We start from the raw sequence: 15,715 nt of genomic DNA, 5'->3' as shown, positions 1-15,715 counted from the left end.
ATGTGTCATGTGAGAATACTTTGATGCCAGAGCCTGTAACACGAGCAGGTATATGGTGGAGCTTATGCTTGCCCCTCGCGCAGCACTTCACAACTACAGGGGTGTTGCGGGAGAAGTAATTGTGTTAAGTCTCTCCCGGGCCGGGAGAGTGCGGCTGCTGGGATTCCGTGGTGTATTTCAGTGGCGTGTGCTTCCCCAGGATTAAGGTTGAATAAGAAGCGGTCGGAAAGATTATTGCTCCTGCCTTTTCTCTGCGTTCCTACCAGCACAGGCACAAAGCGATCGATAACAAATAGAACGTAAAGTCTGCCGTACTCCGAGGAATTTCTTAAACAAATTAATACGCCGAAAGAGAAGTCATAATTAATGCCTTTGGATTTGCAGGGCCTCTGCACTGTGCTTTGAAATACTACACCAGGGGACACGGTGTTCCTCCCCTCCTGGGTTTGAACACAATATCTGTTAATACACGGAGAATAGTTAACGCATAACTATTCTATACCAGCATAAGCGATCCACTCCATGTTATCTCTATGTGGGTTCCTGAGAGCGTTGGTGTGTTTCCTTGGCGTCCTGTTGAGATAGAATATTATCACTGAGACAAGTTAAAATGAAAGTTGAACGAGTGTAAAATTCATCCTAAGAATATTTAGTTCAAAACTTAAAATGTCTACGATGTAGAGTTATAGCCAGAGTCACTGAATAAAGTTATTTTGTAGGTTGAGAAAGCACATTGCTGTCATTTCCTTGTATCTTTGCTTTCTTAAAGTCCATGACAAATACAATTGAAAACTTTTAGGAAACCTACAGTGTTTTCATCTGTGTTGTGTGTTTGCTGGGGGTAATTTTTTTTTTTTTTGGATTATTGTGTTGTTAGACCTTTTCACAATATGTAGACACAGTTTTTAGTTTTATTTGTTTAATGGGGGTTTCCTCATTGAGGACTACAAAAGTTGCCTTTTGTGTTTTAGGGAACAGGTTGGGTCAGCACCAGAAAACCTGTTCATCCATCTCCCACTGTGATTACAGTGTCACCTAAGACATAATAATCAGGTCTTATTATTACTAAGAGACTCAGAAAGCCTCACATGTGCCTTAGTTTAATTTTTTTCTCATGTAACTAAGAACAAATTTGTGTGCAGATACACATCAAGTGTGATACTTCATGCAGCCATGCCAACAGATAATTCAAAATGTTTTACGGTTTGAGATATTATTGCGTGTGTTTACATTTCCACATTTGAGGCAAACTTAGACTCCAAGTTGAATTCATTAAGTTTTGATTCCAACATTCTGTTCTTCCTCTGGGCACAGAATTCCTATGAGATGAAACACTGGATTCTGTTCCAGAACAAGAACAGAATATCCCAAGGTTTTTCCTGTGAGAAGGGAGGCAAAGAGTAAAATTATATTTCTCATCGAGGAAAGGTGTGCTACTTTATTATATAAAATTTCCTATCTTCATTGTAAGCAAAAAGATTGCCCTTGCATTTATCATTGTTGCCATACATTAGGCCTGTATTAGATATATCTATTTGTGGAAACAGAGAGAATAGCCTTGCTGCTTCTTTTGGCTTTCTGCTTTCTTATAGAAGATGCTCAGATTAGAAAACATCTCAGGTCTTGTTTGGAAGAAGCTGAAAAGAATAGGTGATTGAGGTTTCTTATACTTTAAGAAAAAGGCATCATAGTAGATACGTGCACCAGAGCAGAAGAAGGACGAGAATTACATTCACTTAAATGTTTGGCTCAATATAAAATCCTAACAGCAATACTGATCATAGAGGATGTTACCCAGGAAGATTTTAAAGTGTGTGGCTTGTTAGGCCAAAAAGCTTCATATTTTTGGAAATCTAGAATGTGCTGTCTAGTATAGTAGCCACTAGCTGCATGTGGCTGTTGAAATTTGGCTGGTCTGAATTGAGATTTACTCGAGGGGTAAAATACACACTGGATTTTGAAAACTTTGTATGAAGGAGAGAATGTAAAACATTTGATTAATATTTTTTATGTTGATTGTAAATATGTTGTAATGATATTTTGGATAGTTGGTTTCAATGGAATGTATTATATTAATTTTACCTTTTTTAAAAAATGTTTTTCATGTGACTATTAGAGAATTTAAAATAACAAATATGGCTTGCATTATACATTTCTATTGGACAGAGTTCTAGAATAAAGCTGGAGAGCAGCATTCTGGGAGAAAGCCTAAAGAGTTTGCTGGTCATAATGCAATAAAATGAACTTTTATTTTTACAAGCTAAAGAAGGTTATTATACATAGAAATTCCTCATCGTTCTTATCCATTGTAACCAAAATTTGAGAAAACACACTACCTAACATCTATTTTTATTTCCTCAAACTACCATTTAGTTTAGAGATTTAATGGTGAGGTAGTAATAACATAGAAAAGGCTTATAATTAGGGGATGAGTCTTAACACCTCTCAAAGGCCAGAATAGAGTATGATTGCTACTTAGGAACATTTTAGAGACACTATAGTTATCATTGTCCCGAAGTTACCAAACATAAACGAGTCACTAAAATTTATTTTAGAATAAGGCTTTCAGTAAATAGCAATTATCTTCAAATGCTTAATATGTATTTTCCTTTGCTATGACTTTCTTTCCTTAGAAAATAAAAACACCAAGTAAATCTAAAATAAACTCCTGAAAAAGTGTTAATCAAAGATTTATGAATTCATGACAGTGAATGATTTTCATCTGTAAGAAATAGGGCATTGTTTTGAATGTTAGGAAAGGTAAAAATAACGTTTCTGCAGTGATGTTATAGGTTTCGAAGAATTCCTATACACAGAGATGTTGTCTTTATAATTTGAACACATTCTTGAAAAAGCATCTGACTGGTAAACAAAGCACAATGGCATAGGTCCTGGAAACATTCCTTTTAGATATTTTCATAACTGAAGTATATTTTACCATGCACAGTGAGTGTGAAGCTGAAAAAATGCAATTTTTTTTCCTGTCTATATAAAGTGTGCTTACTTTTATTTCCTTGAAGGATGCCAAAGATATGACAGGAGGGATGTAGTAGGTTCTTTTTTTTTTTTTTTTTTTTTTTGTATGGGGCGGGGCAGCAGATTTTATAGAGAACATTAAAAAAGTTGCCACCTGGTTTGTGTCATCTTGAATCGGTCTCCTACTATATGAAGTAAAACTGCCATTAGTATCAATGCGTGTTTGGAGCATGAGGAAACCGTGTTTCCCATTAACTTCATATATCATTTCTGATGAGTCATGGAGTATATTCACAAATGGTTGGAGAATTATTGATTGCAAAGCTGAGAATTCAAGAAGAGCTATTGACACATGACATTACATGTCTTTAGATATATTTTGTATTTTTAGATTTGAGGTAGGGAAATTGATTTTTATATAGTGTTTTCATATTATAAAAATATACATTTCTATAAGCATTACAGCAATATCGTTGAAAAAACACTTAGCAAATGCATTGTTACAGTTATCTACATATTATATTAGTTTTTTTAATGATATCAATACATGTTTTTCAGATAATTCATGGTTTTTGAGAGGCATCTTATCACATGTGCCTATGTCCATAAAAATGAAGAATCTTTGAAGGATTTTTGTTACAGTATAAGCATTATGAATTCGGCACTATTTTTGAGATCTTACTCTAAGTTTCTGTGGTTATCTTTTGTTAAAACAGTCAGAATATACTAACCTCAAGATGAAATTTAGCCATATTGGATAGAGTAGAGCATTACTTTTCCACTGAGATCAAATATTTTAAAAAGGTGAAGATCTTTCTGAAATAAGTATTATGCTTTAAGTAGTATATGTGCTCCAAAAAAAAAACTCATTTTTTTGGACATTGTTTTAAAAAGTTTAGAGATCTACTTTTTATATACCCCAAGGGTTAATAATAGTTGATAAGGTACATTCCTATGAAGTGTGGGCACAATTTTTATGTGAATGTGTGTATGGAGATATGAGTTTTCCCAAGACAATGCCAATTTATTCAAATCATCCAATTGTTAAATGACATCATATTATTAAAATGAATTGTGGTAAATACTATATAATTCAAAGGCTGATGTTCATGTAGATATCAACTCCATTCTAGTCTCTCTTTAGCTAAATTCACAAAATGATTTTGTCTATGTGTAATGCTGATACATTCACATATTGTTTGTTTCTGTCTTACCTGATTACAAGAAAGCTTTACTTTTACAATGACCTTTAAGCACTCCCTGTGGATAGATAGCTCTTATCCTCGTGGATAGTCTAGGGTGGGGTGGTAGTAGTCAGGTAGGTGACAGATAGAATAGAAAGGCATAGGGCCTGCTGTGGGGGAAAAGTTGGTGGGAAAAGCTCTGAGACATTAACTGACTGAGACATTAACTGAACTGGCCATACTCTTCTACAAAAGACCCCCTCATCGATAGTTCTATTCAATAAATTTTAATTTAAAAAAGCCAAGTTATGAAAAGATTCATCAGTTTCTACAAACACTTACAAGCATCATTTGTTTTGCAAGTCCAGTCTTTGTTGCAGGTAGAACAAAAACACCACATGGAGGGGTAACATGTTTTGAAAAGTGGAACATTTTATAAATGTTCACTCTTATTATTGTCATTTTAAAATTATGACATATTGATATATTTACTGAATTTTGTCTGTGTCTTAAAGGGAGTAATAGACTTTGGTGGGGCGGGACAACTTCACAATGTACACATTTTATTTTACCACGCCGGATCTGACTACATATGTGGCCAGGGAAAAACATTTACTCTTTCCGTTCCTTAATTTCTACATCTCTGAAATTATAAACATGTAAATAATAATAATAGAAGCTGCCAGTTGTTACACATTTTTTTTTTTTTACAAAATTCTCTTTTAATCTTTTATAATTGGAAAATAGGCCTTATGACCTTTATCTTAAAGATTAAGTTACATGACTAGAAAACATTTTTTGTCACTTGTAGAGCTATGAGGCTTGTTTTCTTCTTTATTCCATATTTTTAACCAGTTTTTTTTGGTCTTGCCTCCAGTGGTACATAAAGAATAGTGATGAGGCTAATAATAGCTATAACAATGATTACTAACATTTCGAATTACTTTCTCTGTACCAGAGTAAGGTTTATGAATTGATTTATGTCTTCCTCAGAGCAATGTTATGAGATGATACTGTTAATATTTTGGTTTCACAGGTGGGGAAACTGAGGTACAGGCAAGTTAACTGCCCAAGATTACTTAACTAGAAGTAGTACAACACAGCGTTGACCCAAGGTTGTCTAGTTCTAGAACCCATGATGATATGTAAAAGAATAAAAACAGATTAAAAAAAAATACTTGTATTGGGTGCTGCTAGGAGATTGAGACCATAAACATTTGGATTTTCTACAGCATTTGAGGAGACTCTTCCAGAGTCTAGAAGAATGGATAGAAAGTAAGAGGATAGAGAAGAAAGATAGCGGTGGGACAGGCAGTTTACAGGGTATGAAGAAGTGAGGAATGGGATGGGAAAGGGAGATTCTTGTTACACTTTGGAGGTCATTGAGGAACAGGGAGTAGGTTTATACACAATGGGGAACATAAGTAATGTGTTAGGCAAGCAGCCTCACGGGAGTTGTGTTTTAGTGATATTTTATAGAGGAAGAATAGGACACATGCAAGATGAAGTAGAGATTGTAGAATAGAGATGAGGGACAAATGAAGGCAACGATGAGAATGAAAAGGAGACATATATATTGGGAGAAAGTGATAGGCTTAGATTCCATAGAGCAGGGGTCCCCAACCACAGGGTCTCAGACAGGTACCTAACTATGGCCAGTTAGGAGCCAGCTGCACAGCAGGAAGTGAGTGTGGGGGGCGGGGTAGTGGCAGGGGGAGGGGCGGGCGAGCCAAGCTTCGTCTGTATTTGCAGCCACTCCCCAGCGCTAGCATCACCGCCTCAGCTCCACCTCATCATCAGGCATTAGGTTCTCATAGGGGCACTGGTCCCTGGTACCAGAAAGGTTGGGGACCACTGCTAGAGTGTAGCAACTGATTAGACGTGGATGTTAAAGGTGATGAAAAATATTAAAAATCATTTAAAAAATATAGTAAGAAGTTTTAAAACATCTCATCAAAAATTCCTTATTTAAAACTTTAATGTATCCCTCCCTATTCATTATGTTGCTGCTGCTCTTTTAGTACAAAGAACTATATTTAAAAATATCAGCAGGAGAAAAACACTTAAAATTATGTTTTATCAGGGACTATAACTTGATTGAGTAGAAGACACATGTTGAATTCTTAACGCATTTCATTTCTGTGTCAGGCCTTTTTAAAGCACAGGATCTGATGAACTATAGATGGTCACCAAGTTTTTTATCCCAAATATGTTATTCTAAAGTAATCATAATATCCTCTTTAGGGGTATATTGTTATTTGCTAGGAAATGTTTCGTTGTTGGCCAGGCAATTCTGGTCTCTTGTTAAAGTTTATGCAGAACACCAGTGTAAGCTATCCTCAGTGATAAACCAGGTGGCAGATGGATACATGATAAAATGAGTTTGCAATGTGCTCAATGTGGCTGACATTTATACTCCTCAGACCTTGCTATTTTAGGGAAGGTATCAGTATAACCGTGATATTCTTTTTCCTGGAAATAAAGATCCTTAATAATCAGACACTTATAAGCAGAATGATTTACATATGAGAATAAATAAGCAGTTGCATTGAGTTAACAGTTACCTGAAGTTGTGAAAAGTTATATTTCAAATAGAATAGAAAGCTTTATAGGAATACTCATAGGCCTTTTCACTTAGTCCTTACATGGTTTTAACAAGTAAGTGGCTTAACGTAGTTTAAGCAGAAAATATTAGAGTAATGATATATTATATAGTATTTATTGTATGTAGAGAAGTTCCCATGAAATCAAGAGTTTTCAGGAACAATATTCTATTTGTTAATGTTTACCACTTATTGTTTATTTAAATGTTCTATACCCACGAAAAATAATTTAAAGATTGCACTATTTATATATCTTTAAATATAGTATGTTTACATAGAACTAGAGACAATAACATTAACAGTGCATTATTTTGCCTTTCGTTTATATGCCTGTTAGTATTATGTGAAAACTACACTTAGTACATGCCTTTTTCTATTATTAGACTCCCCACCCCCCTTATCTGGGTTTTGCCTTGTACTTTAAAGATATGGTAAAAATCTGTTTTGTTATATTCTTAAGATAATATTTAGAAAATGTTCATTTTAAAGTAACTGAGATTAAATAGTATTAAAATTAGAAATTTTTCTTTGCCTTTTATGTTAATTGGGTTAATTTTTAACTAGACAAATTTACTTTAGATTATTTTGATCCATTATTTGAATTTCATTGCTCGAATGTTTCAGGCAAAGCTGCATTGTCAATTTAGTGGCATTCAAGGGAGTCATTTGGTTTAAATACCGTATCCAGAAGACTTTAAAGATTTGTTGGGCAAAGCAAAAGTGAACAGTAGGGAATATGAACAAATCTTTGACCCAGGTGTAGAGTCTTTCTGAGATGTTGTATGACCTTTCCAAAAAATAATTTGAAATGTCCAGGATGATAATTGAGACTACTGAAAAAATATGTACAAGTAGAATTCTGCATAATTTTTTGGGAGGGGGCACATTTACTGAAAATTGCATGTCGGAAATGACTTTTTCAGCGAAATATAGTTTTGAGGGTTGGATTTCAAAAGTAAATATTGTTTTGGGAACAATTAATATAGAAAGAAATTGTGTCTGTTTCTCAGTAATGGATTATAAAGCTTAAGTGCTTTTCACTAACAAAGTTACTATAATAATAAGGTGATATAGAGAGATCATTTCATCCTTTGTGTTCTGTAGAATAATCAACAAACATATTTGGAGCACCTCTTAGAGTTAAAGGATTGTGGTAGGTCAGGAGAGGAGGACCCAAAGGAGAATTACATAGTTTATATTCTTCTTTGACACGTAATTGACATGGGGAGAAAGACTTAAAAAGTTAACAGTACAATTGAATGTTGGAGCTAAACAGTTGAGTATCGAAGGAGGAAATTCAAAGAAGGAAGGAGATTTAAAGAAGGAAGTCTTTGCGGAAATAAATAGGCCATGTGTGGAGGAAGTGGTGCTTGATGTAAGCCGGAAGATCACACACGCTTTGGAATATGGAGGAAAACAGTATCAACAGGTGGAAGTAATGTGGCTAGCGACCATACTTATTTGAGCATCTTCTCCTACTGAGATATTGCTGGCTTACATTCTTTTTTGGAAAAACAGTTTTGTAATGGTGTCAACAATTAGGGAGCAGGCCCGTGTGTCAGGAACCACTGTCCTCTTGTTAGAGATGAGGAAACTGAGACTCAGAGAAGTTAACCTACTTGCCTAAATTTACACAGATGCTGAGCAGCCAAATTGAATTGAAGCCAGGTCATTTTTCACTTCGAAACCAGCATTCTCTGTTTGCCCTTTATGATACTGCTAGGAATGAATGTGGTATAGTTATGATAATTTTAAAACTTCACCCATACAACAACTGACATGAGTAAAGAAGGTGTCAATTTAATAGGCTGGCAAATATTTTGTCATTTTGCTTTGACGTTGGATAACAAATGGCATATAGTTTGACAAATGCCTATAATTGTTATTTCTTAGATTTATAAACAAAACAAAACATACTGGGCCTCCAGTCTTTAGCAGATATGGTAAGGGCTTGCAGTAGTGTGACATTGCATTTGACCATTTGGGATCCTTTTTAGAAAAAGCTTTGCAAAGTTCCAGAAGGTAATGTACTTTCACACCAGTAATGTAATGCCATAAAATTTTCACCAAGAAATGATAGGGTAACTCCAGAGCACATGCTAAATTCATTTGTCATTCTCATGTGGTTATTTTATGCTTTCATGTTGGATCCTTTTCACACACCGGTCTGTGCTCTCTGCCACTGTGTGGCATAGCTTATGATTTAAAAAATAATCTGTTAACTTAAGACTTGTTTTGTTAGAGACACGTCACTTTGCTAACAAATTCCTCTCTTCATGGAGTTATTCAGAACACATACCAAATGAAATTATATGTTATTTAGAGAAGGAGAGTGGAAGACTCTTATGGCATTGCTTTTGTCCTCAAAGGAAAGCACTCTTTATTTAGCAAATATTTATTGAGTACAGTTGTCCATGTGCCACCTATCATGCTATGTCCTTCAGAGGATAAAGAGGTGAGTAAGGTATGCCCTGTGCTCAAAGTAGTTTCCAGTGGAGTGATACAGATATTCACAAGTAATGTATGGGCAAAACAAAGTGGTACAGAGGAGCCAAGAATTGGCTGCTTGTGGGCAGAGTGTGGAATTTTCCTAAAACCAGCCAGTAGACACATTAACTCTTTATATGCTTTGTATATTGGAGAAAAGACAAAAATCAACTCATAATTTATTAAAATGATCTGATTCAATATTTAAGACATTTGTTTTTCTGTTTAGTTCATAAATAAGCATGACCCCAAAGTAGTGTCATCCTAGACTAGACAGAAGAGGTGAATTTATCTCTGATGTTGGTACTTTTGGAGAAAGGTGGGGGTATATAATTTATCTGAAGCCTCTTCATGCTGACTTCCTGATGAGGAGACTAGAACGCTCAGTACTGACAGTTACGTTTCAGAGCTTGCAACTTTTATGTTAGCAGAAAAGAAAAAAGTCCATAAGAGAAAGGTGAACTGTATTTAACTTTAATGACAAAGGGTTTTAGATATGCACACGGTGCTCTTTTTCATCCAGCTCCTCTTTGTGTGCAGGAAATAAAGCTGTATTTTGTAGGCTAGCTTCCAAACTTTCAAACGATGAAACTGCAACTGTGTGTGTTCTATGAGACCCCATTCAGCTGCGAAGTGTTCATTCCTTGTTTCCAGGATTTAATCTGCATTCCAGGTTGGAAAACTCAGAATTTGTATTTTATTGCTTACTATTTATTTTTACTCATAAACATTTATGTAAAGCCCACTGCAAAAAAAAAAAAATCTTCATAATATTTTCACCAAAATTTTCAAGAGAAATTAAGGTTATAGTTCTGCTTTTCTAAAGTTTATGGCCTAAAGGAAAAGGTTCATTCATAATGAAATAATGAAAACAAAATAAGAATCACAAAAGACCAGACGATTAGCAGTCATACTAATTATGAAAATAGCTACTTAACTTCGTAGGAATTTATTCTTTTATCTACATGACCGTGTATAGTTCTTATACAGCACTGTGAGATTTATGTGTTGTTCTCTCTCTTGAGTTCACAGGTAAGAAAATGAAGACTCAGCAAGGTTAAGGTCAGGTAATTTGTTCAAGGGTCATTTAGCAAGGTACTGTGAGTGCCGAGATCTCAGCCCAGCAGTTTTGCTGTTTGTTTGCCTGTTTGTTTCCATCAGTACGGTATGAATTAAGTACACAAGTAATCGTAGCAATCCAGATTCAAAGCCTAATCCCGGTTACTTCTAGAAAGACTTAATGAAGGAGGTAAGATGTGAGAGACAGGTTTTGAAGCATTGTGGTCATAAAACAGCAGAGATGATGTAGCAGGCTTTGAAGTTTCACTGGCTTTGAAAGGAGGGCCATATCAAATGGCCTAATCTGCCTCTGTGGTTTGCACAGTATTAGTTCTACTCACACCTAATACCCTCTGCCCCAGCACTCGCCCAGATCAGCAAAATCTACTTTTAGACTGAAAATCATTACCACCTGTGAAGTTTCTGATGTCACTTGTGAATGACAGAGCACTCTGCCAATTGCTCAATTGGATAGCTTTAAGTTGCACATTTTAAGAAATATCTTGAGCTCAAAGAGTGTTGCAGATGCTCTTATAATTTATTCAACTATATTATTGAAGGCATTAGGGTAATTCGATTCACTTCCCTCATCAGAAAATAGAAGTCTTTTGCCAACATCAAAATAATCAAACATGTCATTGAGAATTGACATTCACTTGGAGATTTCTGATTACCTTTGCTCACTTTCCCCCCACACCGTCGCAGAGTAATTAGAGCATGTCTGTGTGTATCATGTGTGCATATACATGCCCTAGACCAAATGTACATGTATATTCCATAAAGGATTTTGAAGTAGTGCATAAGTTATAGCTAAAAATGGCAGAGAATAAATGTTTGAAGCTAAGGGATACATTTACCAACTAATGTGAGTTTGTAAATTTGCCTCGAAATATTATATTTAATATCACTTTGTGGTTCTCTGAACTTAATACAGACAGGACTTGTGAAAATACAGTATGTCATAGACGCTAAGTAGAAACAAAAGATATTTCGATATACATGTGTAAATTTACTATATTATTACTCTTTAATAGCTATTAAGGCTTGAGATCAAATAGTTGATATATGCTATTATTAGAAATCTTAATTTGTGTCTTAATGAGTTGATTTCCATTGCTCTTTTCTTCCACTGATATTAATCTTTAACCTATTCACACAGCAACAGTTTTCTGATGGTTAATGACCCGACGTTAATGGATTTAAAAAATATTTTTCCTTCATATACCAAGAATTCTCAGGCATATTATTTAAAGAGAAATATTCCATGCTAATGTACTAATTTTTTGGCAAGAAAATTAAGCACCTATATTTCAGTTCAATAGTTCTATGATAAATGAAGTATAATTAAACATGCAGATTCTGCAACATTTGCTTGAATATTAATTTGGGTTCTTTTATATTCTGTGCTAGGCATCGGATGCATAATAGTTAACGTAAACAGATGCAATTATAAAAGCGCAATTATAAAATTTAGACATTGCTCAAATTTCAAATTGGCCATTGCAGAAATAATGACATATTATTATAGTTCTTGTTGCCACAGAATTTAAATGATCTTTTCAGTAATTAAAAGATATTATTTATAGATGTCAGTAAATATTTACTTTTAAGCCTCTGTCAATATTAGGCTTACTGTATATAAGTGAAGTATTTTCATGTAAAGAAAAGTGCCATTTTATGCTTAGAATTACTGCTTTATGATTAAGCAAGAGAAGTAGTATCACAAAGTAATGCAGGAAAAGAAAACTCAATATTGAGTGGCAGCACAATACTGTGAGTTTAAAAGGTCAGGCTAGTACAGGAAGCTCCAGTTTTGTCACTCAGTATCATGCAGAAAGCTTTGACAGCCAGGGCTGATACAGCTGAAAATATCTGCGGCCTTGGAAGCCTTGTAAGTTTCAGAAGGTCATTTTGGCATTATAGTAGGGACACTGATTTACAGGGAAGGTCAAACTGGACGGCCAGGCAAGAAGATAGGTTGCTGAACCCAACGGTTCTAGATTTTAGAGCAGTTGTGGTACCGGGTCTCCTAATTTGATGTGGCCATCTTTCATGGAACTATTTCTGGAGGAATGAGCTTTACTTGATCGGTGAATTCCAACTTCTCTTTTCTCTTCTGAAACTTAGGTGTTGCTTCTACAATCTTACCTGGTACCAGGACAAACATTTTAAAAATTTTATTTATGTATGATGTAGTCTACATCAAAAAAAAGGATATGAGTTGGCTTACAGCAGTAAAGTGCACATAAAATAGGACTGTAAAAAGGAGACATAACAAATCAATTAGAAGGAAAAGAGATGAAACAAGTACTTGAGATGAAATTGAGCACTAAACTTATTTCTCAGCTTTCTGGCAACCTAAACAAAAGCTTTCAGAAGTATAAAAACCCCAAGTTTATTTAATAAGATCTCTTCATATCCCTTATACAGTCTTATTCTTAGCCCTTAAAGTATTTAGTTAAGTATTCTGACTCTGCCTTTGGGTGAAATCTTGGAATGGATGAATTCCAGTTAATTGAAAAGTAAAGGGAGAATTCTTACTGATTTGGTTCCTGCCCCAAATTCCAGCTTTATCTCCCGCCATCCCTACTGCATATGCGTACTCCATACAGTTCCTCAGTGTTCATGTTCTGTGCTTTCCCATCTCACTGGCTCAGCTTTCTCTGTTCCTACAATTTGGGTTGCTGTTCCTTTTTGTCTGTAACAAAATGAAACTCATCCTTTCAGGCCTATCTTAGATGTCTTTCCCATTACAAAACCACCCCTGACCTCTCTCTCCTTTAACTCACCAAGCTTTATCGTTATCTCTGCTATGTACTTCTCACTTTTTTTCCTGTGGACAGTTATTTGTGTGTTAATTTTATGTCCAAATGACACAGTAAATTCTTCAAAGCTGAGTCTATTTCTTCTCCTGTGTCTACGCTACATATATATAGGATCATCAATAAACTGTTAATATAATCTATACATGTATATTATTTTATCTATCATTTATTTTTAATGAATGTATTTATTAAGGTTAGTGTCTCTGTTGGATGTATTTGAATTTTTGGGATTTTTTTTTAATGGGATAGTAGGGAAAAGAAAGAACTTAGAAAAAAAAAAAAAAAACAAGCACAGTTAGAGGAACAACACCTGCAGTTGTTTTCAGGATATTTTCAGGCAGGGGAACTAGGATTGTAATTTTTTTAATTGTTTTGACTTTGGGCCTTTATATTAAAAAGCAACTTAATTTCTACCATTAATCTGTGTCATAAGGTAACTAATAGAACAGAGAACAGGTTTGGTACAAGTAAAAGAAAAATATCATTTATGCTGTTTCAAACCCTAAGTGCTTTCTCCCTAATATACTTTTCTGTGATTTTAACAGTTTTCAAAAAATCTGACTCTACATAGCTTAGAAATGTTTCAGACAGTTATGCTGTCTCCTTCACTGCTTTTCAGATGCTGTTTTAGAAGCCGATATAGGTCAGCCTTTACTATATGCGTACTCGCTTAACATATATTCAGTTTTATACTTTTAGAGCAGCATTCCATTTTACTTATGTGGAAGCTTTCTGTGTATATAATTTAAATTCCTCTAACGAAAGCTCTGAAGAAAATGTAGATCATTTTTGTATTCAGAAGGCATAAAATAAAAATAAAATCATCCTCAAAGACCTCTTCCTCAATAGTTAATCTTTAAATCAGTTACTGAGTATGTAGAACTCTGTAATGTATTCATTATTAGATTTAAGCTGATTAACAGTCTAAACTAAGAAGAAACTGATAGACGTCGTGTATGATTGTCACATATCTAAGTGTACATTGTTAGTGTCCAGTGCATACTCCATAGACATACAAGGACAATAGCATCCATTTCTCAACTTTAGAAAGGGACCATCTTACCTCCTTCAGAGTCCATACGTGAGGCTTTCTCCTTCATGTACATCTCAGAGCAAACCACAGATGATGCAGTCACTGCTGCTTCATCATGTCCCACTCCACCCCCAATCTCTTTCTGTTCTTTTTTTTTTGGCTTCTATTATATTTATAGTCATTGGCATTTCCACAAAGTTTAGTATTAAATTGCCAGCATGTGTTGTGAATGAAATTATAAATCTGAATCAGAAGACTTGATTTTGGAGTCCTGATTCTTCTATTTAATTAGCTTAGTGGACTTTGGTGAGTCAGTCAATTAACCATGCAAGCCTGAATCTATTTGTTCACAAATGGACAACATAATATAACCATCTTTTAGAGTTGTGAGTAACAAATGGCAAACTTCAGATGATGCAAACTGCATACCAACATATAAAATATCATTCGCTAGTTTTGAACAATAATAGAGTATAGGAGTTCTGGGGGAAAAGTAAATTTTTCTTCTTGGCCCCTCCAGTAGAAACTTTTTATTAAAGAACCAGGTGAACACCTTGCAGATTTTATACATAATTCAAAAAGAAATGTAGCACAAGCCAACTTCTCAAAAGTTAATCTCTTTAAGGGTTATTACTAAATGAAGGACCATAGTTTATAGTTTTATCTAAAATAAAGTGGTACTTACTGTAAGAAGATTAAAGCATTATTTGTCTTTTTTCTCTTATTAAGTTTAACACAAATGTTTTACATGAATTTAAATAAAGAGCTAGGTTTTAGTTATATATGAAGAACATGATTTGACTAATTCCTATGTTAAAAGTTTTTCCTTATTCTTTTGATATACATCTACATACCTATATATTAATCCTTATTTCACATTATATCTGTACTATTAACAATTGATTTTATCGTACTGTAGTGACTGTATAGGTGCTCGATCATTTTTTATCTTTTTGCAAAATAATTTTACTATTATAAATTATTCTTATAAGAAATAAGAAATTTCTTATAAATAAGAAATGTCACTGTCTCTAATAAAGTATTTTGTGTGTGTGTTTATATATAATGGTGCATTTCACATTTAAATGATAAGAATAAATAGAAAGTTTTAAGATTGCTACATGATCATTCTTTGAATTTGTTCCTTCAGATACACTGGGGGGGATTTTATTTTACAAAATAAGTAGATTTTGCATGCTGACTTGGAGTGAATAGGACTAAAACATAAGTGGTTTGAGATATGATTAATAGTACGATATGGCAAATAGTACCTTAGAGTGTGGAGAGGCAATTCTGGTGCCTGATTTTAAATATTTTTAAAAACGAATACAACAATTGTGCATAACATTTTGCAGGTATGTCACTTTTCTAAAGTAGTTGATAGGATATAATCACAAAGCATGTCACTAAATCTCAAGTCATCTTTTCAGGACAGACATTCTGGGTTTTTAGGACATTATTGTGTAGACATGCAATACATAATTGCTGATGGGCATAATATTTAGCTTTATTTGTTATGATTGCCAAAATTTAATGGGATTAAGAATA

General features: G+C 34.4%; 1 protein-coding gene across 14 annotated transcripts in view; it reads left to right on the top strand.

The window, feature by feature from the left end:
- The window catches only part of MBNL1 (muscleblind like splicing regulator 1), a 190,148-nt gene that overhangs the window by 24,208 nt on the left and 150,225 nt on the right, over positions 1-15,715 (top strand). The gene's annotated exons all lie outside the window — the stretch shown is intronic.

The sequence above is a fragment of the Pteropus medius genome, unplaced genomic scaffold (assembly GCF_902729225.1).
Source record: "Pteropus medius unplaced genomic scaffold, Ma_sr-lr_union100, whole genome shotgun sequence".
NCBI classification, from domain to species: Eukaryota; Metazoa; Chordata; class Mammalia; order Chiroptera; family Pteropodidae; genus Pteropus; species Pteropus medius.
Note: the sequence above shows the minus strand (reverse complement) of the source record. Positions and strands in the feature narration are given on the sequence as shown.